The sequence below is a fragment of the Eleutherodactylus coqui genome, chromosome 2, assembly GCF_035609145.1.
Source record: "Eleutherodactylus coqui strain aEleCoq1 chromosome 2, aEleCoq1.hap1, whole genome shotgun sequence".
Classification (NCBI taxonomy): domain Eukaryota; kingdom Metazoa; phylum Chordata; class Amphibia; order Anura; family Eleutherodactylidae; genus Eleutherodactylus; species Eleutherodactylus coqui.
In genome coordinates, this window is record NC_089838.1 from 29,836,940 (window position 1) to 29,858,424 (window position 21,485).

At 44.3% G+C, this 21,485-nt stretch overlaps 1 long non-coding RNA gene across 1 annotated transcript in view; it reads left to right on the forward strand.

Moving 5' to 3' along the window:
- Positions 1–3,000: 3,000 nt before the first annotated feature.
- Positions 3,001–21,485, forward strand: part of LOC136611213 (uncharacterized) — a 141,741-nt gene continuing 123,256 nt past the window's right edge. Inside the window, exon 1 of the long non-coding RNA XR_010790235.1 lies at positions 3,001–3,115. This is a non-coding gene — a long non-coding RNA (uncharacterized lncRNA). The remainder of the gene's footprint in view (positions 3,116–21,485) is intronic.

Consider the following 21,485-nt stretch of genomic DNA (forward strand, 5'->3'; position numbering starts at 1 on the left):
CGCAAAATAAATTTACTATCAGAGGTATACATGCCTATAATCAATACTCTAACCACATTAAATAATGCAAGGTTCTTGGTATATAATTTGATCAAATTACATTGGCCCATCTACCAACGTCCAGGTGACCAAGCTCTCACCTCTGTCCCTCCTATTGGAACATCTATATGGTATCCTACCTTCCCTGGTTTTATTTGTAGGTATAGTCCCAAGAAAGGAGCATTCTGAGAGGTAGGAACTCAGCTTTCCCAGGTTAAGATATACCACCTGGTATTAATGTTAGGACCCATCTGAAAGCTTGGTCACCTGGACGTTGGTAGATGGACCAATGTAATTTGATCAAATTATATACCAAGAACCTTGCATTATTTCATGTGGTTAGAGTATTGATTATAGGTATGTAAATTTATTTTGCGTGCTGTTGCCATTTTTGGTTTCTGCTTCTACTGTATGTTGCAGCCATGGTTTAACGTGCTCCTATTCATTTCTATTGGGATATATTTCCAATGGTTAGTGCTGACCCCTTTTTCCAAAGTCATTGAGGCATGGTCGGTGCTGCGGCGCGGATTCCCGGGACGCAGCATGTCAATTCTTCTTTTTTTTTTTTTTTTGCGCTGCGGCCTCATTTCTCTCTATGGGCTAAGTGCCGCGGGTTTTGAAGCTGTGCTTATCCGGCGGAAATCTCACTGTGGCAAAACCGCAAGATTTCCACGGTGAAACAGTCCCGTGGGAACCCAGCATTAAGCTGGATTCACACGAGCGTATATCGGCTCGTTTTTCACGCCGAGCCGATATACGTCGTCCTCATCTGCAGGGGGGGCAGGATGGAAGAACCAGGAGCAGGAACTGAGCTCCCGCCCCCTCTCATGTACATCGTTCATATGGTACGGGTAACTGGGCTGCCAGGAAGAACACTAATTGTCTCCGACCATCTGTAGAATCTAGAATGTTGGGGACTAGAGGTTGGAAGAGACCGGCCGCCCCACAGACAGGTTCTCATTAAGGCCGGCCGCCCCACAGACAGGTTCTCATTAAGGCCGGCCGCCCCACAGACAGGTTCTCATTAAGGCCGGCCGCCCCACAGACAGGTTCTCATTAAGGATGCCTGCAACATTTTGGTCGAAAGGGAGGAGGGAAAACAGTTTTTTTGGAATTTAGGTAGTGGATGGAAAATTGACATAATAGGATGTTGTATTTTAATACCATCTATCTGTTTGGGATTGAGAACTCCTAGATTAAAAAAACCCTCATCCGCCAAAGAAGAATTTTTTTTAAATCAAAAATTCGCACATGATGGGATTTGTCCGCTTTGCTCAACTAGATTACCAAAAATATATCCCCACGGATTTGCAAATTGCCCACAGTTGTATATTGTGATGAGTTTGTTGGACAGTGGAGGCATGGAAACAATGTAGCTTGGCTGTTTGTAAGCCTGGCCATCTCATCAATGCTGCTCTCCTCTTGGTTATGTTTGGTTGAGATGCAAACACTCTTAAATCTTTTTAACCCCTTAGTGACAGCCCCATTGCCTTTTTACGCCCTGCCTAAGTGGGCTTTAATCCTGCAGGGACGTAAAAACATGCATCCCCTGAGGATTAAAGTCTTATTCACACGGGCTACAAAATTGCACGACTTTGTAGTGCTACAAAAGTATGTATTTGAAGCTCATGGTTAATGGGTTCTTTTAGGCTACAAAACCTCTCTCATTTGAAAAAACCCATTGAAAACTATGGGCTCCACATACATGTGTTTTTGTAAAGTCGCGGAATTTTGTATCCCGTGTGAATAAGGCCTAAAGCCACGTGGGCTATGGACGTGACAGCTCCATGCTCTCAGTTCTCGGAGGTAGCCGACAACATGGAGCTATCATGGGGGGCATGAAGGTAGCCGAGAGGCAGGAGATATCACCGGGGACCGCGGTGACCGATCTCTTGGCCCGTGATCGCCGTAACCAATGGATATCGGCAATCACATAAAAGTTAAAAAAAAGTTAAAGTTTCAGCTGCCCGCATAGATTGGATCCATGAGGGCAGCTGAAAATACCCCCCCCCCCCCCCCCCGTGCTCTGTGATGTCCCACGGCGGTCTGTACCTGCCGCGGGCTTCTGCGATTTTTCTTTAAATTATATTAACGCCTGAAAAAAAAATGTGGGGTCAAAATACTCCTGACACCCCGCAGTGAATACACTAAGGAGTATAGTTTTTATAATGGGGTCATTTGTGGGGGTATCTATCATTCTGACACCTATGAGCCTATGTAATCTTGGCTTGGTGTAGGAAAACAAAGTGTTCCTCAAAATGTGGATAATCAATGTTAAATTTGTACGTCTCCTAAATGGTTGAAAAAAAACCCAAGCTTTTCAAATGTGCGTCCAGAATAAAGATAAGAGATGGAAATGTATATCTTATCAAAAATTTCTACAGTATGTTTGCACATATTTGAGATTTTGCAATTGAAAATGTGAAAAAATTTTCCACATTTTGGCACTTTTAATAAATATAAGCAAATTCTATCGGTCTATTTTTTACCACCTAAATGAAGTACAATATGTGGCGATAAAACAATGTCAGAATCACTTGGATATGCAAAGCCTTTACGGAGTTACTCTATGTTAAAGTGACACATGTCAGATTTCCAAAACTTAGCTCCGTCACTAAGGCGCAAATAGGCTCCCCTCCCCTCCCCTCCCCTCCTCTCCCCTCCTCTCCCCTCCTCTCCCCTCCTCTCCCCTCCCCTCCCCTCCCCTCCCCTCCTCTCCCCTCCTCTCCCCTCCCCTCCCATCTCCTCCCCTCCCCTCCTCTCCCCTCCTCTCTCTCTCTCCCGAGCCTGCTCGGATCACTAAGCAGTTACTCGAGAAGGGCGATGCTCGCTCGAGTAACTGCCCTACCGAGTAGGCTCACTCATTTCTAGTTAGAAAATGTAACTTTTTAATTGAGGAACTAAATGGCAACAAAATAAGCGATACTTACCTGTCCTCAGCTCTAGCGATCCAATCCTGGATGTGAGCACTGATGTCAGGAGAGCAGCTGCTGACGTTGTGGCCTTTGACTGGCAGGTGGCGGTAAGCTGACTTCCGCTGTCAACAGAGACTGGGAGAATCCGGGGCTGAGGACAGGTAAGTACCATTTTATTTAGTTGTTTTAATCCATTTGAAGTTAGTTTTAACAGGGCAAGCCCTTCAACCTGAATGGGAACTCCAGTGAAAATCCTAGCTTCATCATGATATCTGATGCCACTACCATCTGAAGTAGGGTTTCATATAATAAAAGTAATTAAGGTAGAAGTAATGTAAGGCTGGTGCCAGTCATCTCTGCTTCTACAGACAGCTGACGTATGAGACAAACCGTGTGCTGCACATGGCGCAGCCTTTCCTGTACTTTTTCCTGCTCACGATTTAGAAAGATTTACACTGATTGGTCACTTTATTACAGACCCTGTCCGTTTCACAAGTGGAGCTTTGCTATATGGAAACGGGACCCGTAACCCTGGAGTACAGCATAAAATCATGTGACGTTTTCTGTGAATTAGTTTGTATGACTTCACATTAGAATGGGAAAATCAAGCAATCTAAGCGACTTCCAGTCAGGCAAAGTCACTTGGGTCAACCTCTGTGAAGTCAGCACCCCATCTTTCAAAAAAGTTAATTTTTTCATAAGTTCTGGATGCACCCCAAAGAGTTCTAGAGTTCCCAATTAATTTTTAAAATAGTTCTAGCGAAATAAGCAAAAAAATCAACAAATGTATCTCTGGGGTGCTAACTTCCAAAAATGATATTACTAAATCAGTGAGAACTCTGTAAATATGGGTTCAAGAGCTTCGAGCATTAAGAGTTTTCTTCAGAACTCTTGAGGTGCTACCCAGAACTCTTATAAAATCGTGGGATTTCCCCTCAAATTTATTCATACATAACTGAAATTTTTCGATCCGGCATCTGAAAATCAGCGAGAACATTGTAAATATGGGTTCTACAACTTCGAGCATTAAAGGGGTTGTCTCGCGGCAGCAAGTGGGGGTATACACTTCTGTATGGCCGTATTAATGCACTTTGTAATGTACATCGTGCATTAAATATGAGCCATACAGAAGTTATTCACTTACCTGCTCCATTGCTGGCGTCCCCGTCGCCATGGTGCTGTCTAATTTTAGCGTCTAATCGCCCGATCAGGAGGCTGGAATCGGCACACGTGACGGGGCGGAGCTACGCGATGACGCTTAGAAGGGGGCGGAGCCAGAACGCCGCTGCTGCTGAGCCGAGCCGAAGGGAAAAGACCCATCTGCGCAAGCGCGTCTAATCAGGCGATTAGACGCTGAAATTAGACGGCACCATGGAGACGAGGACGCTAGCAACGGAGCAGGTAAGTGAATAACTTCTGTATGGCTCATATTTAATGCACGATGTATATTACAAAGTGCATTAATATGGCCATACAGAAGTGCATAACCCCACTTGCTATCGCGGGACAACCCCTTTAAGAGTTTTCTTTCCCCCAAAATTTTTTACACATAATAACTAGAATTTTTTGATCCGGCATCCAAAAATAAGTGAGAACATTGTAAATATGGGTTCTAGAGCTTCGAGCATTAAGAGTTTTCTTCAGAACTCTTGAGGTGCTACCCAGATATCTTATAAAATCGCGGGTTTTCCACAAAAAATCTACACATAATTGAAATTTTTTGATCCGGCATCTAGAAATCAGCAAGAACGGTGTAAATATGGGTTCTAGAGCTTCGAGCATTCAGAGTTTTCTTCAGAACTCTTAAGATGCTACCCAGAACTGTTAGAAAATCACGGGATTTCCCAAAAATTTATTTACACATAATAACTGAAATTTTTCGATCCTGCATCAGAAAATCAGCGAGAACATTGTAAATATGGGTTCTAGAGCTTCAAGCATTAAGAGTTTTCTTCAGAACTCTTATAAAATCGCGGGATTTCCCCCCCAAATTTTTACACATAATAACTGAAATTTTTAAATCATGTGTAAAAAAATTTTGGGGAAATCCCACGATTTTATAAGAGTTCTTGGTAGCACCTCAAGAGTTCTGAAGAAAACTGTTAATGCTCGAAGCTCTAGAACCCATATCTACAACGTTCTTGCTGATTTTTAGATGCCGAATCAAAAAATTTCACTTATGTGTAAAAAATTTTTGAGGAAATCCTGCGATTTTATAAGAGTTCTGGGTAGCACGTCAAGAGTTCTGAAGAAAACTCTTAATGCTCGAAGCTCTAGAATCAATATTTACAAAGTTCTCGCTGATTTTTAGATGCTGGATCAAATAATGTCAGTTATTATGTGTAAATTTTGGGGGAAATCCCGCGATTTTCTAAGAGTTCTGGGTAGCACCTCATGAGTTCTGAAGAAAACTCCTAATGCTCGAAGCTCTAGAACCCATATTTAGAATGTTCTCACTGATTTTCAGATGCTAGATCGAAAAATTTCAGTTATTATGTGTAAATACATTTTTGGAAAATCCCGCGATTTTATAACAGTTCTGGGTAGCACCTCAAGAGTTCTGAAGAAAACTCTTAATGCTCGAAGCTCTAGAACCCATATTTACAACGTTCTTGCTGATTTTTCGATGCCAGATCAAAAAATTTCACTTATGTGTAAAAAATTTTTGAGGAAATCCTGCGATTTTATAAGAGTTCTGGGTAGCACCTCATGAGTTCTGAAGAAAACTCCTAATGCTCGAAGCTCTAGAACCCATATTTACAATGTTCTCACTGATTTTCAGATGCTAGATCGAAAAATTTCAGTTATTATGTGTAAATACATTTTTGGAAAATCCCGCGATTTTATAACAGTTCTGGGTAGCACCTCAAGAGTTCTGAAGAAAACTCTTAATGCTCGAAGCTCTAGAACCCATATTTACAACGTTCTTGCTGATTTTTAGATGCCGGATCAAAAAAGTTCAGTTAATATGTGTAAATAAATTTTTTGGAAATCCCGCGATTTTATAACAGTTCTGGGTAGCACCTCAAGAGTTCTGAAGAAAACTCTTAATGCTTGAAGCTCTAGAACCCATATTTACAAAGTTCTCACTGATTTAGTAATATCATTTTTGGAAGTTAGCACCCCAGAGATACATTTGTTGATTTTTTTGCTTAATTCGCTAGAACTATTTTTAAAATTAATTGGCAACTCTAGAACTCTTTGGGGTGCATCCAGAACTTATGAAAAAATTAACTTTTTTTGAAAGATGGGGTGCTGACTTCACAGAGGTCTTGGGTCAGTATTTAACTGTCAATCCTTTAGGCAGGGTTCACATGGGGCAGAATGTCCGCAGCAGGACTGCACGGAAATTCCCAGAGATTTCCTCAGCTGAAGTCCCGTTGTTACCATGCGGCGGTTGCTGGTCCTCCCAGGGCGGCGGTGTGCGGAGTCCCGCGGTCGGGGCACATCCCCCGGCTTGTTGTCCGGCTGCCGGGGGCGCGGGTGCCTGGCCGGCGTGGACGGCGTGGTGCTGGTGGCACACAGCGCCGTGCGCGCGCGCACCTGTGAGTGCAGCTGCCGTGCACGAGCTCCCTTTTGTTGGCTGTCTCCCTCTCTCCGTCCCGGGGCAGAGGCTTTTGTTTTTAGGTCGGGCAGAGACTTGCAATCACGGCCAGTTATTGGTTTCCCTCAGTCTGCTAGCTAGTCTGCCTTGGTTGGTCTCCTGCTTCTGTCATCTTGTCTGCTATACTTTGCTATCGTCCGCCAGGTTTTTCCATCTGCCTCAGTTCTTCTTATTGTTCGTGTTGGTTATTTTCATCTGCCTATTCTGTCGGTATTCTACCCTTTCCATCCAGGTACGCCAGCGTCCCTTTTTCGGTCCCTAGTGAGAGTAGGGACTGTCGCCCAGTTGGCCGCCCTGGGTTAGTCAGGAGTGGAGGCAAGCAGGCAGGGACAGGGGTTGTGGGTGAGATCTAGGGCACCCAGGCTGGCGTATCAAGGGTAGTATACCGTAACGCCCAAGACATTTAGCGCGGGTTCTGAAACCGGCTTATTCCACTGCGGCCATCTCTCTCCATAGACAGGAGAGCGCCTGTAGTGGAAACGGTGATACAGTTGACAGTTTGAATTCCATGCGGCTTGACCGCAGCGTGTGGATGAGATTTTTGCAAATCCCGTCTTCTTTGCTGCTTAAAAATTGCAGGTGGAATTTCCGTGTGGAAAATCCGCCCTGAAATTCCACGGCAATTCCGCCCCATGTGAACCCAGCCTTAGGGTTTCCTTGTGGAAGAGTATACCGAGAATGGTGTGATCGAGAAAAAACCTCCAGCAAAAAGGGGATCCTGTGGGCGTAGACAACTAATCCATTTTTAAATGTAAGGTGGGAAAGGAGTAAATTAGGAATTGAAAGGTTTTGCTCAAGTCTGTGAAGCCCCCTAAACCACGGATCCCAGCTGCCCTGATGATTAACTTATTGACTTGGGTCAAGCTACTGGAACCCCAAATGATCTCCTGTTATTACTGGGAGAAGCTGTGATTGACCACCCATCCCATCGCATAAAAAAAATGTGTTACACAGAGCTGAAATCTGCATAATATGATGAATATCTTTGAAAATACTTTATTTAATCCATACTTTTATTGAGTTCCATTGCTGGTTTCGTATGACCAGAGAGCAGCAGCGCATTGCGTGATGTTACATGGGACGACTATTGGCGCATAATCAGGAAAATATATAACCCAAACTAGACTATATTTACTCTACATAAGATGGTAAAAAATTTTACAAAATGTATTTAAAATAGATTATTTACTTTTTTCTAAAATATTACACAACTTTAGTTTAACTAAAATAGTCGATGCCCAGAGTTCGGTAATCTTACCATCTGACGCCCATTGTCGAATTACATAACACATTATTGGGCTGTTTCCGCGGTCATTGTGATTGTAACACCCTCTGGCGATGTATCTAACATTTTCTTTGGACTGAAAAGTTTATTTTATGGTCTCGTCTAGTGGAGGAGAATGTGGGACTTGCCCATCAGAGGTGTCCTGCCAGTAGCCGATTACTGTCATGGAAGCCGTAAATCTCTGTTGAATATGGCCTACGTTTCACAAGATGAGTAGCTGTTTAGATCCAAGCAACCGTTCTGAAGACCACCAACGTATATATATCGCACAAGGCGTCATTCACAGGTCTCAGTGCGGGGCGAAGGGTTAACGCCGATTAAAGTCTTGTCCTTAAAGGACCCCGTTTTATGTGGATCTAATGCAGAATTTGACAAAGCGGCAAATTAAGCGTCTTAACGATTGTGTCACATAGTTGGCAATACGCTGGATAGGCACTAAGCAACTGGGAATGTTGTTATTAAAAGTTTGCTCCTTGCGCACGGGGGAAAACAACAAAAAACATTTTATACATGCTGCCGAGAAACAGACCTTTATGTTGGTAGAAAAAGACTAGAGTAAGTGGGCAACAAAAAGGAGCTCAAAAACAACAATAAAGATTGGTTTCAAGTAACAGATTCACAACCCGGGACTTCCCGCATGAAGACGGCGTGGAATGGCTTTGATACCCAATCATGGTCCATTATTGACTGATGGAATGAGGTTCCATTGCTAAGATATGATCACAGCATCTCCATAGATGAGGTCTGGAGTACGTAGGCCGTAGCAGCAAATTCCTAATTAATTGTGTTGTCCTCTATTGATGTACCATATATGAACGATCAGCTACGGTGCCCTACCTTCATCATGGTTCAGTCGGCTGAATTCCTACATTTTAGAAAAAATAAAGTTGACCTTTTTGCAAGACTTACAATTTAGGATTGCACTGTGATGTATTACTTCCACCCCTTGCACCACTGTCCCCTGCATCATGCCAATATCTCCGATGCCCAGGTGCCCTGAGTTCTATAAAGGACCCTTTCCCATCATGCTGGGCCTGAGCAATAAAGCCCATTCGGTAGTGATCATCCTTTTTAATGACCCAGATTGTATTATTGACCACATCTATCAGTACATTGCCCACTCTGCCAAGTTACCAATTTATGACTGTACCCCACTTGTCTCGACCTGGGCACTCTGACTGATTTCCTGCCTGTCACCTTGGTACCACATCATTTTGTCCACTCTGCATATAATTGCTATTGGTTGGTAACTGAGTATACTGCAGGGTTGGCGACCTGGTAATTTTCAATGGGAAAGTGCATACCTCCTTGCAGGGGTTAAGAAAGGACTTTTATACTCTGTCTGATTTGTCCTTATGCCAAATTTATTAGTGACCCAGTGAGTCCACATCCTTCAGCCTTGTTACTTGGAGTCAGGGAGCCCTGGCTGTACCAGACCTTCCTTAAGGGCTCTCTGACCCGAGCGTATGCTACCATGGATTACATGCGCAGGTTCTGTGGGTTTATTATGCTCTCAATTGTGCCTCTCCCACACAGCGTGCGACATACGTGTGCAAAAAAAGATTGTGGCATGTACTATCTTGGCGCTATTACACATACATACACAGCAAGATAGTGTATGGCGATTGTCGGCATACGCATATCATTGCGTATGTGCTATGCACATGAAATACAAACCTGTGAGAGAGCCCTTTAAGGGAACTCCTATAGCACAAAACTTAATGGGGTTATGCCAAAATCTAATTCTATTCCCTGTCCACAGGACAGGTGATAGGTTTATGATTGATAAGGGTCATGAATGGAGCGGCACTACGCATGCATCACCGTTGTGCCGTTCAATTTGCCTACAATGCAGAGGAAGGGGACACAGGGCATCCATTCTATGGAACAGTGGGGGTCTTGGCATTGAGGTGATCATAAAGTTATCCCTTGTACTGTGAATAGAGGATAAGTTTAAATTTTGAGATAACCCTTTTTAATGATCAAGCAGAGCAGTCATAAGGCGCTCTGACCTGTCATAGAGGGTCTCCTCTGTTCTTGCCCAAGATCATGGCAGGACAGGAGTTTGATGTAAACATCGTGTTGAGATCCCTGATAAAGATGGAATGTAGGACTGATCACTAGAGCCTAGAGGAGTAAATATACCACTGGAGCACCGGATATCAACCCCCTCTTCAGAAATGTAACTAGGAGCCCTAGGGCCCAGATGCCAAATCTGCAACGGGGCCCCCAATCAACCATGTGCCATTTATAATACTAGTGTCTTGGTACGTAACAGGGGGGCCTTTGGGCCCCCTAAGGCTGCTGGGCCCGATAGTGACTGCTACCTCTGCACCCCCTATAGTTACACTCCTGCCCCTCTTCTACCCTAGGCCACAAAGGGAGGGGCATTTATTTAGGGAATTAGATAGAAATCTTTCCACTACCAGGAAAGTCTTTTCATTATTCTGAATGGTTTTTTTCCCCCTTCTTTTCTATACTTGGGTGCACCTCAAAAAATGACATGATCCGTGGCAAGAGACGTTTCTCTTCTGCACTGTTGCTAGTAATTATGGACATCTCCCTCAGTATTCTATTTTTTCCGGTCGTTTCCTATTCCATTAATAATAATTCCAGATATAATGTGTTTTTCAGACTGAAGGGGTCATCGTTCTTTAAAGAATGATCTTTGCTCAATTCCAGTATATTCGGCTGCTTGCTGCCAGCTGAAACAATACCAACTGCTTGATTTTCCTCGACAGTTTGGAACGTTTTCCTGTTTTGCTGGGAGAATTGGCAATGTCCCTTAATTCGCAAACCATATTTTGCCTGGAGACCCAGCAAAACGATTAGAACAAAGCAGCGGCTATCTCCCATATAATAAAGTTGATAGAGAATCTCTGGAAAAATGCAAGTATGACGCTGAGCGGTACATTCGGAGCCAGGAACAGCCCCGTTCTGTTTTTTTTGTTTTTTTTTGTACTCGTCTGATGACATAAGCGGCAGAAGCAAAAATACTTTGTAAAGAATGTGGAATAGCTCCGTCGTAAAGCATGTTAATAAAGTGTAGCTTGGATACTGCAAGGTTTGGTTCCCCACACAATATGCTATCTGATTGGAGGCGCTATTTATAATTTTTTCGAAATGAATGAATCCATAATGACATCATAGCCAGCTATGGGAAATGCCAGAATGCGGATGAGCACCAGAACTGCAAGGAGCACATCGGCTGTGGATGACTTGCGGTGGTCTAAGGTAGTGAGAGACACCTAATTTAAATTTGCTGTCCTATCCTTAGGGTAGGCCATCTATCTGATCAATGGGAGTCCACCGCTCTGTATTCCCACCAGTCAGCTGATGTTTACACCTGAGCACGAACGTGTGTTTTATGCTAATCCCTGGCGTGTTGGTGTGAGCTGCGTTCAGTCCTGCTGTGTTTCGTTTGTCATTTAGGTCTAGGTAGATCCCTTGGTTCCAGCGCCGCCCGTCCCTGTCGGGACGATCGCCCGGCATGCAGGCAGATTTCATGTAGAAGTTGTTTTGTTAGAGTAGGAACCCACGAAATAATGAGGACCCTTGAAGTGGGCTTCCAGGCTTAAGTATCTTGGCCAAAATACGAATAAATACCTCGTACATTCTATAATTATTGCATCTGTTTATGCATGCGGGTATGTTTGGTCATGTTTTGAGCCTTCGTCAATCAGTGAGTTATGTCTGTCCATGAGTTATGCCCGCTGTTTCCAATCAGAGTTTCGCCTGTTCGTGAATGACATAACAGAACGTACACGTACTCTGGTAGGAGTGACTAGACGTAGCAGAATGTACACGTTTCAGGTGGGAGGTATGTGTGTCATTTGGACCCTAACTCTGTGTGTGTATTATGTCTGTCCATGAGTCCAGTTTGCAGTTTTTCGTGTACCGTCTGAGTTCTTGTGTGAACTAGACTTAACACAGGAACTCACTCTCACTCCAAAGTTAACGCCAGTGGACCAGAGCTTGGTCTGTAATGGACCCAATGGACATAAAGTATTGAGTTTTGCTGTCTTGCAGAAACGCCCACATAAGTGTCTGCTGATTAAGGGCAGACTCACACGGACGTGTTTGCGCAAGACGCAGAGAGTAGAACCCATTGATTTCAATGGGTTCACTCTCATTTCTTGTTTTTGTGTGCACATACAAACGCAGCATACTCTATTTTAGTGCACATTTGTGTACCAAAGGCCCCGTAGAAGTCTATGGAAGTGTTCAAATGTGCACCGATACTCGCGTAATTGAGCAATATGCTGCGCAATTTAACGAGAAAAAGAACTCCTCTGGGACTAATTAGGCTACAAAGCCTTTTAAATCGCGGAAACGGTATGTCCTCGGCCAATAGGAAAGGTCCCTGACAGCAAAAAAGTTCAGTAAAATGCACAAAAACGCATGCAAAAGCGCAACATTCATGACGCTAATGCGTTGCGCTAACCCATGGGTTTTTGCACATATGGATGTGTGATTCTGCCCTATTTGGGAGAATAAACCCTTTCCCTGCCAGAAGTCTCTCCCTGCAACCCGCCCATAAGCCCCCTAATGGCCAACACAGGTACTGTATTCCTACATACCCCATAAATAACACAAAGTAGCGGTGAGGGCCAACACTGTATTGTAGAATATGATGGCGCCCTATGAGCAAGAGGAAGGAAGTAAAGTTATATCATTAGCCAGAGATGGTAGGAATCTAGGAGGGCCTCCTGGTATTGATATGTAGATAAAAACAGCAGTATAACAAGCAGGGGCGTAACTATAGAGGGTGCAGGGGATGCGGTTGCACCCGGGCCCAGGAGCCTTAGGGGGCCCATAAGGCCTCTCTTCTCCATATAGGAAGCCCAGTACTATGAATGAAGCATTATAGTTGGGGGCCTTGTTACAGGTTTTGCATTGGGGCCCAGGAGCTTCAAGTTATGTCTCTGTGCAGCATGGTTTAGGTATGGGTACGGGTACAGATACAGATAGAGGGGGGGCCCAGCTCACGTTTTGCATCAGGGCCCCTGAGCCTTTAGTTACGCCCCTGATAACAAGGTTAATAAAATACTGTTGAATTTGGGAGCCTATTTGAGAATTTCATTTTTTCAGTGGTCAATGAGTAAAACCTCCATAGACGTCTATATGAAATAACCCCCCAAAAAGGTGCCAACAGCGAGGACAAGGCTGCATACAACCTGCACTATGACCCCCTGGCTTGCTAGACAGAAACCTAGCTGATTGCCGGCGTGTGTGATCGGGTGTGACTCTGTCTGAAGATTGCTGGCGCCGGATGCAGCAGGGCTGCCTTGTCTGTGAAGGAAAGTGCTTATCGACTAATATAGGCTCTTGCCATACTTGCCGACTACTTCTGTCAAACTATTGCCTGTATTAACCAATCAGCATTTTCCTTCACAGACGAGGGCTGCGCTCATGACTTGCTGAGTGGTGCTTATCAGGGCAGGAGAAGGGACTCTAGGGGAAAAAGTAGCTGGGTGTGATATTGCTGCACGGGGGGATAACTGGGTGGGATATTGCTGCACGGGGGGATAACTGGGTGTGATATTGCTGCACGGGGCGATAGCGGGGTGTTATATTGCTGCACGGGGGGACAACTGGGTGTGATATTGCTGTACGGGGCGATAGTGAGATGTGGTATTGCTGCATGGGGCGTTGCGGGATGTGATATTGTTGCACGGGGCAATAGAGAGATGTGATATTGTTGCACGGGGCAATAGAGGGATGTGATATTGCTGCACAGGGTGATAGCAGCGTGTTATATTGCTGCACGGGGGATAATTGGGTGTGATATTGCTGCACAGGGCGATAGCGGGGTGTTATATTGCTGCACAGGGTCGATAGCGGGGTGTTATATTGCTGCACAGGGTCGATAGCGGGGTGTTATATTGCTGCACAGGGTCGATAGCGGGGTGTTATATTGCTGCACAGGGTCGATAGCGGGGTGTTATATTGCTGCACAGGGTCGATAGCGGGGTGTTATATTGCTGCACAGGGTCGATAGCGGAGTGTTATATTGCTGCACAGGGTCGATAGCGGGGTGTTATATTGCTGCACAGGGTCGATAGCGGGGTGTTATTTTGCTGCACGGGGGGACAACTGGGTGTGATATTGCTGTACAGGGCGATGGCAAGATGTGGTATTGCTTCACGGGGCGATAGCGGGATGTGATATTGGTGCATGGGGGGATAGCGAGGTGTGGTATTGCTGCATGACGGGCATATTCACACAGTCCTTGTCGTGTTTGGTCCAAATATGGGACATCATATTGACATTTTTCTTAGGGGAGGGTGAAGGGGGGGAAATGCACTGTGTGCCGTACATTTGTCTGAGAAAATTAGAAGAATAGAACATGTAGATTTTCTTTTTTCCTGCAGCGATGGGCCGTGTGGTGAAAAATAAAATGGCAACATGAATAGATTCATAGGCTATTGTGGGTCAGTGTATTGTCCATGGTATACATGGATAGCGCATGGCCCCAAAATATGAATAAGACCATGTACTGAAAGTGGGGATGATTATTCTGCGTGGGGAGACATAGACATGTAATGATGGAAGGAGAATTTCTCTGTGAGGGAAGGCATAGTTCTGGGGTGGTGGTGGTGGGGGTTGTGGAATGTGTGAGCTACTTAAATTTTATTGTGGCCCCCTAAAGTAAAACAATATGACAATGTGGCCCTCACACCAAAAAGGTTGTGCCTGATCTAGGACCCTTGGCTCCATGGATTTGTCATGTCTTAGCCTACATCAATGTAATAATTTGGAAGAGCTATAGTATAAATAGGTGAATGACACAATATAAGTCCACATCATCTTTGAAATTGGCTCAAATGCCTCGTTGAAAGGCTAATTCAATTTACCAGAAATTGTACTGAGCTAAATTGTCTATTTCAAATGTCAGTGGAGGCCAGGAATCTCCATTCTATTACCCAGTGAAATAAAACACAAGTCGGATTGTATTATATACCTTGTATTTTGGGCAGTACATTTTGATCTGCCATTTATTTCCATAGATGTTGGGCAGGAAATATTAAGCCTGGTCTTGTGATGAATAACAGTCCTGCCCTGTCTGAACTCGAATGGTGCCAATTTGGAGCCACAAAGGTGTCTAAATTAGTGGAGGAGCTGAAACATCGACACAGGAAAAGGCAACCAGCCTATTAAACAATATATCCTGTTTTTCATGCCAGGAAATTATGAAAACCCTATCGCTCTACTTCTAGATGATAAAGTGAAAGTCTGTATTACGCTCGCAAAATTTCCAGTAGAAGTTTCCAAAATTTGACTAATCGGGCATTATCTAAGCTATTGATGCAAAACTCAACAGCCGTAAGCGAAACGGAGTGGACAAAATGATGTAGTGTTAAGACGGCAATCATTCGAATTGAGGAGCAGCCAGTATTACCTAAGGTGCCACAAAAGATGGTGACCTATAGAAGTCTTCAACTCCTAAAGGTCCATGGAAGTGACTTCTGGAGGCTGAACCACAGTAGTAGTTATTTTAGGGTCTACTTATCCCTTGGACAGTATTTAGACCCACGGTTTATGGGAACACTTTCGAGTTGAGTAAGATGGAATAGCTTATAAAGACCTAGTTTACTAGTCAACTGAGATGAACCTTTTGAGATGTGGTTGTAAAATGATGATGTGGACAGGCACTTGGGATAACCAAGAGAGGGAAGTTCTTGGGAGATTCTACATGTTAAAGGGGTTCACTAGCTTAGAAAAAACATTTGCAAATACCTAATAGGGGTAACTGCATTTTTAAAAAAAACTTTTGACTGTCTTCTCTGCCTGTCGGCTTCGCTCGGCAGCTGAAGACTGATGCATAGACTTCTGTAAACATCTATACCTCAATCTTTAGCTGCCGAGGGGAGCTGACAGGCAGCAAAGACAGCCAAGAGGGTACAGCTATCAGGTGAGCACTGCAGCCCCTTCTTTTCAGCAATTAGCAGGGGTCTCAGCATCTGGGCCTCCAGTGAGTGAAACTTTTTTTGATGAGCCTGAGATATTAATGTTTTAGCCTATTAGGCCCCATGCCCACGGCCGTGGCGCACTCCGCTAGCGGAATATCGCAGCGGAGTCCGCCAAGGCACCCCCGAAAACCCTCATACTCACCTCCCCGGATCCGCCACGCTATTCCCATCCCTCATGCCGGCGCGCATGCGCAGTACAGCGCGTGACACGTCGGCAGTGCCGGAGACAGCGGAGATAGGTTTCCATGTGATACTTCTACTGTGCTACAGTGGACGTATAGCATGACAGCCGGCTTCCATACAATGGAAGCCGGCCGCGCGTATTCCTGCAGCAATTAGGACATGCCTACGGTTTGTTTCATGCTGCGGAATTCCGCTGTGGAATTTCGCAGCGTGGTAATTGAGCTGTTAGGTTTAGTAGAACATGGCAGAAATCCGTCCGTGGGCGTTAGCCCTTGAATAGCCTCAAATGGGTGCTTCATATTTCTAGACATCAGCAAAAAAAAATTTCCAATTAATATGTGAATTTTCCAATGTACTCAGACCCTAAACTATTAGGCTAAAATGTCCTCTTTACTGCCATCAAACTCTCACAAGTCCCAGAACCTAGATTTTGCACCTAAACAAAAGTGCCATTTTTGTTCATCGCTTCTGGTAGAATGAGTTTTTTTTGTGCCCTGGTTATTGGTCAAATCTTTGTTCTAATTGCTTGAAGCTGAAACAATTCGGGTAATTCTCTGCTGTGACTTTGTAGTCATAGATACGTGATAAGAAATGTACTTTAAAATGGCGTTTGGCCACCGACGCTCTTTATAAATGCCAAAGATACAAAAGGAGCGATTTGAACTATTGGCAGCCGTGTATCACTGTGTGTCGTCCGTGTCGAGAAACCGTGGTTAGCGCCCAGTTTTTGCAGGTGAAAGCATTCCAGTTGGCATTGCCATGTGAACGCTAATGGAACTGTTTATGAAGACTAGTTAAAAAAAAAAAAAAAAATAGTCAGCTGTAGTAACCAATCAGATTGTAGGTTTCATTTTCCAAGTCCAGGTTATAGTATGAAAGCAGAAACAAGAGATTAAAAATACTTGCTGCATAAAAAGCACAAATTTTCCCCAAACTGCAAGCTCAAAAATTGTAATGTGTAAACGGAAGTATTTGATGGATTTAAAGGGGACCATGTATTATTTAAGATCCCATCGGAGGCGTAACTTGAAGCTCCTAGGCATCAATGCAAATTCTGTTACAGGATTTCGGCTATTTAACATACTAGTGTCTTCTTCACTTATTAGAGTTAATGGGCAAGATTGGGTTGTTTAGGGGCATAGTTATAGCAAGGGGCACCTAGAATCTGTAGACTCACTGAGCCCAAAGGCACCACTTCCCTTGACTACAATATCAGCGAGATATTGCCGGGGCTTGCCGATTGACTCTGAGGGGGTGGTCACACACTGCTGATTTGCTGCAGATTTTGGTGCAGTTCTGTAACAGATTTCACCTCTGCAGGAAATCGGCGACATGTGAAGCACCCTAAGGCCCCCTGTCCACGGCAGTGGGGGAGGAGGGGGGAGCACCGACAGGTCTCCGAGCTGAGCCTATCTGATAGATAGGCTCACTGCTGAGAATCGAAGCATGCCGCGATTTAAATCCTGCAAGCGGAGAATCGCTATTATTCTCTGCTTGTGGACGCCGGCGCTGTGCTTTCCATAGTAACCCTATGGAAAGCTTCATAGAGTGTGATCCGCGGGCGATAAACCATCGTCCATGGACAGGCACCCTAAGGGTACATGCACACGTGACAAGAATAGGGCATACTGCAATTTTCTTTTTGTCCGAGTGGAAAAAAGATCCATGTGCATACACACATTCCAGTGAATCTGGAGGAAAAAAAGCTTGTGAGAAAAAAAAAAACACAAGTATTTTTAGTGTTTTTTCTTTTTTATATCGGTAGAAAATCTGGGAACACTTTAAAAAAAAAAAAAAAAACAATATTGGGGAAAAAAAGTATATAATGGGCCAGATTTACTATTCCGGTTGTGCCAGAATACCAGTGTTGCTTATGCCACAATGTTAGTGTAAAGAATTGTAGACAAATTCTTAATAATAATCTTTTTTATATAGCGCCAACATATTTCGCAGCGCTTACAAGACGGGGGGAATACAGAAAGACAAAAGTAGAAAAAATACAGAACCACGGTTACATGTAGTAATCAATTTAAGGAAACAGTAGGGGTGATGGTCCTGCTCCAAAGAGCTTACCTACTACGAGTAATGGGATGATACAGAAGGTAAAGGGACTGGGGATGTGCACGGTATGGTGAGGTGGAGAGTGAGGGGTGATATACACATAGACAATGGTCAGACAATAAGCCGTGTGACAGCAGAAACGGTGTGACTGTGGGAGGGGGGGGGGTGGCTATTGATGGTGGCTAGCAGGGATTGCAGTCAGTAGGTCAGGGAGCAATTTTATCATGCGGCATCCAGAGGGGTTTGGTTTAGGGGATGCGGTATGCCTCCCTGAAGAGGTACGTTTTTAGAGCCTGTCTGAAGTTTTGTGAGTCTTGGATTGCTCGGGTAGCCTTTGGTAGGGCGTTCCAGAGGACCGGTGCTGCTCTGGAGAAGTCTTGGAGTCGGGAATTAGAGGTTCGAATTAAAGAAGCGCTCAGTCTGATTTTATTAACAGAGTGGAGGACACGGGCTGGGTGATGGATTGAGATGAGGGAGGCAATGTAGGGCGGGGCGGTGCTGTGGAGGGCTTTATGGATGAAGGTAGTGAGTTTAAATTGAATTCTGTATTTAACGGGCAGCCAGTGCAGTGACCGGCACAGGGCAGATGCGTATGAGTGGCAGCTGGACAGGAAGATGAGCCTGGCTGCCGCATTCAGGATGGATTGGAGAGGGTAGAGTCTGGTGCAGGGGAGGCCGATCAGCAACGAGTTGCAATAATCGAGGCAAAAGTGGAAGAGGGCAACAGTGAGTGTTTTTAGTGTGTTCATGGTGAGAAAAGAGAGGATTCTTGCGATGTTCTTGAGGTGCAGCTGACCTGTTTGGGCCACAGATTGGATGTAGGGGGTAAAGGAGAGATCGGAGTCAAATATGACCCCAAGGCAGCGGGCATGCTATCTGGGAATAATGGTGGCGCCACACACTGAGATGGAGATGTCAGGATGAGGTCAGTTAGTGGAGGGCGGAAATACCAGCAGGTCAGTCTTAGAGAGGTTTAGTTTTAGGTAGAGAGAGGACATAGTGTTAGAGACAGCAGAAAGACACTCAGTAATGCTTTGGAAAAAAGGTGCAGAGATGTCACAGGAAGAAGTATATAGCTGGGTGACGTTAGCATACAGGTGGTATTGGATGCCAAACCTCCTGATGGTTTGTCCAATAGGGGCTGTGTAGATAGAGAAAAGGAGAGGGCTGAGGACCAAGCCCTGGGGGACCCCAACAGCAAGGGGAAGAGGAGGGCAGGTAGAGCCAGCAAAGGAGACGCTGAAGGAGCGGTCAGATAGGTTTGACAGATAGTGATATGTGCCAAAAAAGAGATGTTTGCGCCTTGCTAGACACTGCGAAAAGGACGTGAATTTGTTGTTGTTTAATGTGCCAAATTTAGTACTTTTGTGCACCAATTTTCAGACACAAAAAACTAAAAGGATACTATGAAAGAAGTGGTGCTAAAGAGCACACCGATTCTAACATGCAGAAGTAATGCAGCGCCCCTTCTGGCCCTGGACTAACCAGAAGTATGCGTTTTTACTGCAGTGTTCCCGCTAATTAAAAAATAAGAAAAACACTTTATTTGAAGAGAAAAGATAACTTGCGCTAAAACATGTAGTTTAAGTGCAATTGGTGCATTTCTTAATCACACAGTCCCTGTGTAAATTCTGCATTTGCATTGTTACCATATTAGGAGATTGTGTAACTGAAACTAATCTTTTGTAAAACGTGCATGAGCTCATAATGAACAATCCGGTATTCACTGTCTGTTTCCCAGGTCTGGTGCACATAGATGTATTATGGTTCCATACAAACTCTCAGTTGTATTGGATTGTAATGCGGTATAGAACTCCAGATAGAGACAATGCAACTAAAAATTTAGAAATGGCAACAAGATTTTTCAAACTTGCCATTATTTGCAACTACAGGATTTCTCCATGCTACAAGATCCGCCCCCTAATGCACATGGGCTATGGAAGAGCAGCAGAAGACATTAAGTGGGGCAAGCATCAGTACACATTGCTTAAGGTCCCTTTGTGGAAGCCCATGTGGGTGACGCAGAACTTGGTGGTGGCACAGCATTGAAGGTGTATGCATAGAAGCTGAGGACCAACAGGAAGCTTGCTTGGCTGAGTAAGCAGGTGTCATCGAACACTGGGTGAAGAATGCTATTGGGGTTTGACTGGCGATGATAACAGCATATACTTTTTGCCTTTTCCCTCTCCTAGAAGCTGTATTGATCCAATCACAGTCCACATCACTTGTCCTGTCTTCTGTGGGGATAGGGATATGCTTTAGTATCTAGCATGATGATTGCACCTTCAAGGATCACAAGAATGATGCACTCCGAGTTGGTGCACCTGTCTGACCAATGGTCAATGCGCTCCGCTATCTCCCTCTGTCCCATAGCAGTAAATGGAGCAGTGCTCACACATGCACTACAGCTCCATTCATTCGATGTTTTTGGGAGTGTGCTGTTTCTGTAATCCTTGGGTTTATGCCCATAAAATATGCTAGAGGGTGATATGTGTGAGCGCAGCTCTGCAGCCACAATCGTCTCCTGTGGTTTATGTGACATATATTGGCAACAAATACAGTTACAGAAGCATGTGCCTAAGCATTCATACACATTTAATATCTTAATAAAATTGAACAACTGTTTATATGAACTGCATAAAAAATGCAAAATTCTTAGTGCACATTTTGATCACAACATGCGGGCCCATCTGCCACGTCCAGGCAAACCTTATTAGATGGTTTCCTAACTCTATATACACTATATGGACAAAAGTATTTGGACACTGCAGAAAATCAGCAAATCTTCAAATACTGAGTTTGCCGAAGGGTATGCTGGGAAGGGCATAGGTAAAATAAAAAGCTGCTCATTTTGTAATAACTATTCATTCATCCGATCGAGACCTTGTGGGACGAACTGGAGCAACGGGCACGACACCGCCACCAACGCTCATCCTCACAACAATCTCTTCTCACAGCCTTGTGCGAGGAATGGCGAGCTATTCCTGCCCAGACTTACAGAGAACTTGTGGAAAGTACGCTGACGTGTTGCTGCTGTAATACAAGAAGGAGGGCCGACACGTTACTAAATAGGGTAATAAAGCACTTTTTCTGAAAAACATGCAGTGTCCAAATCTTTTTGTCTATATAGTGTATACCTTACTTTGGGCAAAAAGGCTCCAAATGAAAGGGAAAGCCGAATACCTGGTTATAGTCTCTCATTGAAGAACCTGGGTGAATGGAGTGCACAAGAAAAGTTTAAGCAGCAACTCCCACACCAATGTACATGCAACAAAAAAACTAAGTCGGCACTTCCAATAAATGAATGTGTATGTAAGCTATGGCTGTAATAATTCCAGTAACAGTATTCAATAAGGTTCGCCTGGATGTTGCAGATGGGCCTGCATGTTTAGATGAAAAACCTAAAGAACCTTTAACTTTATCTG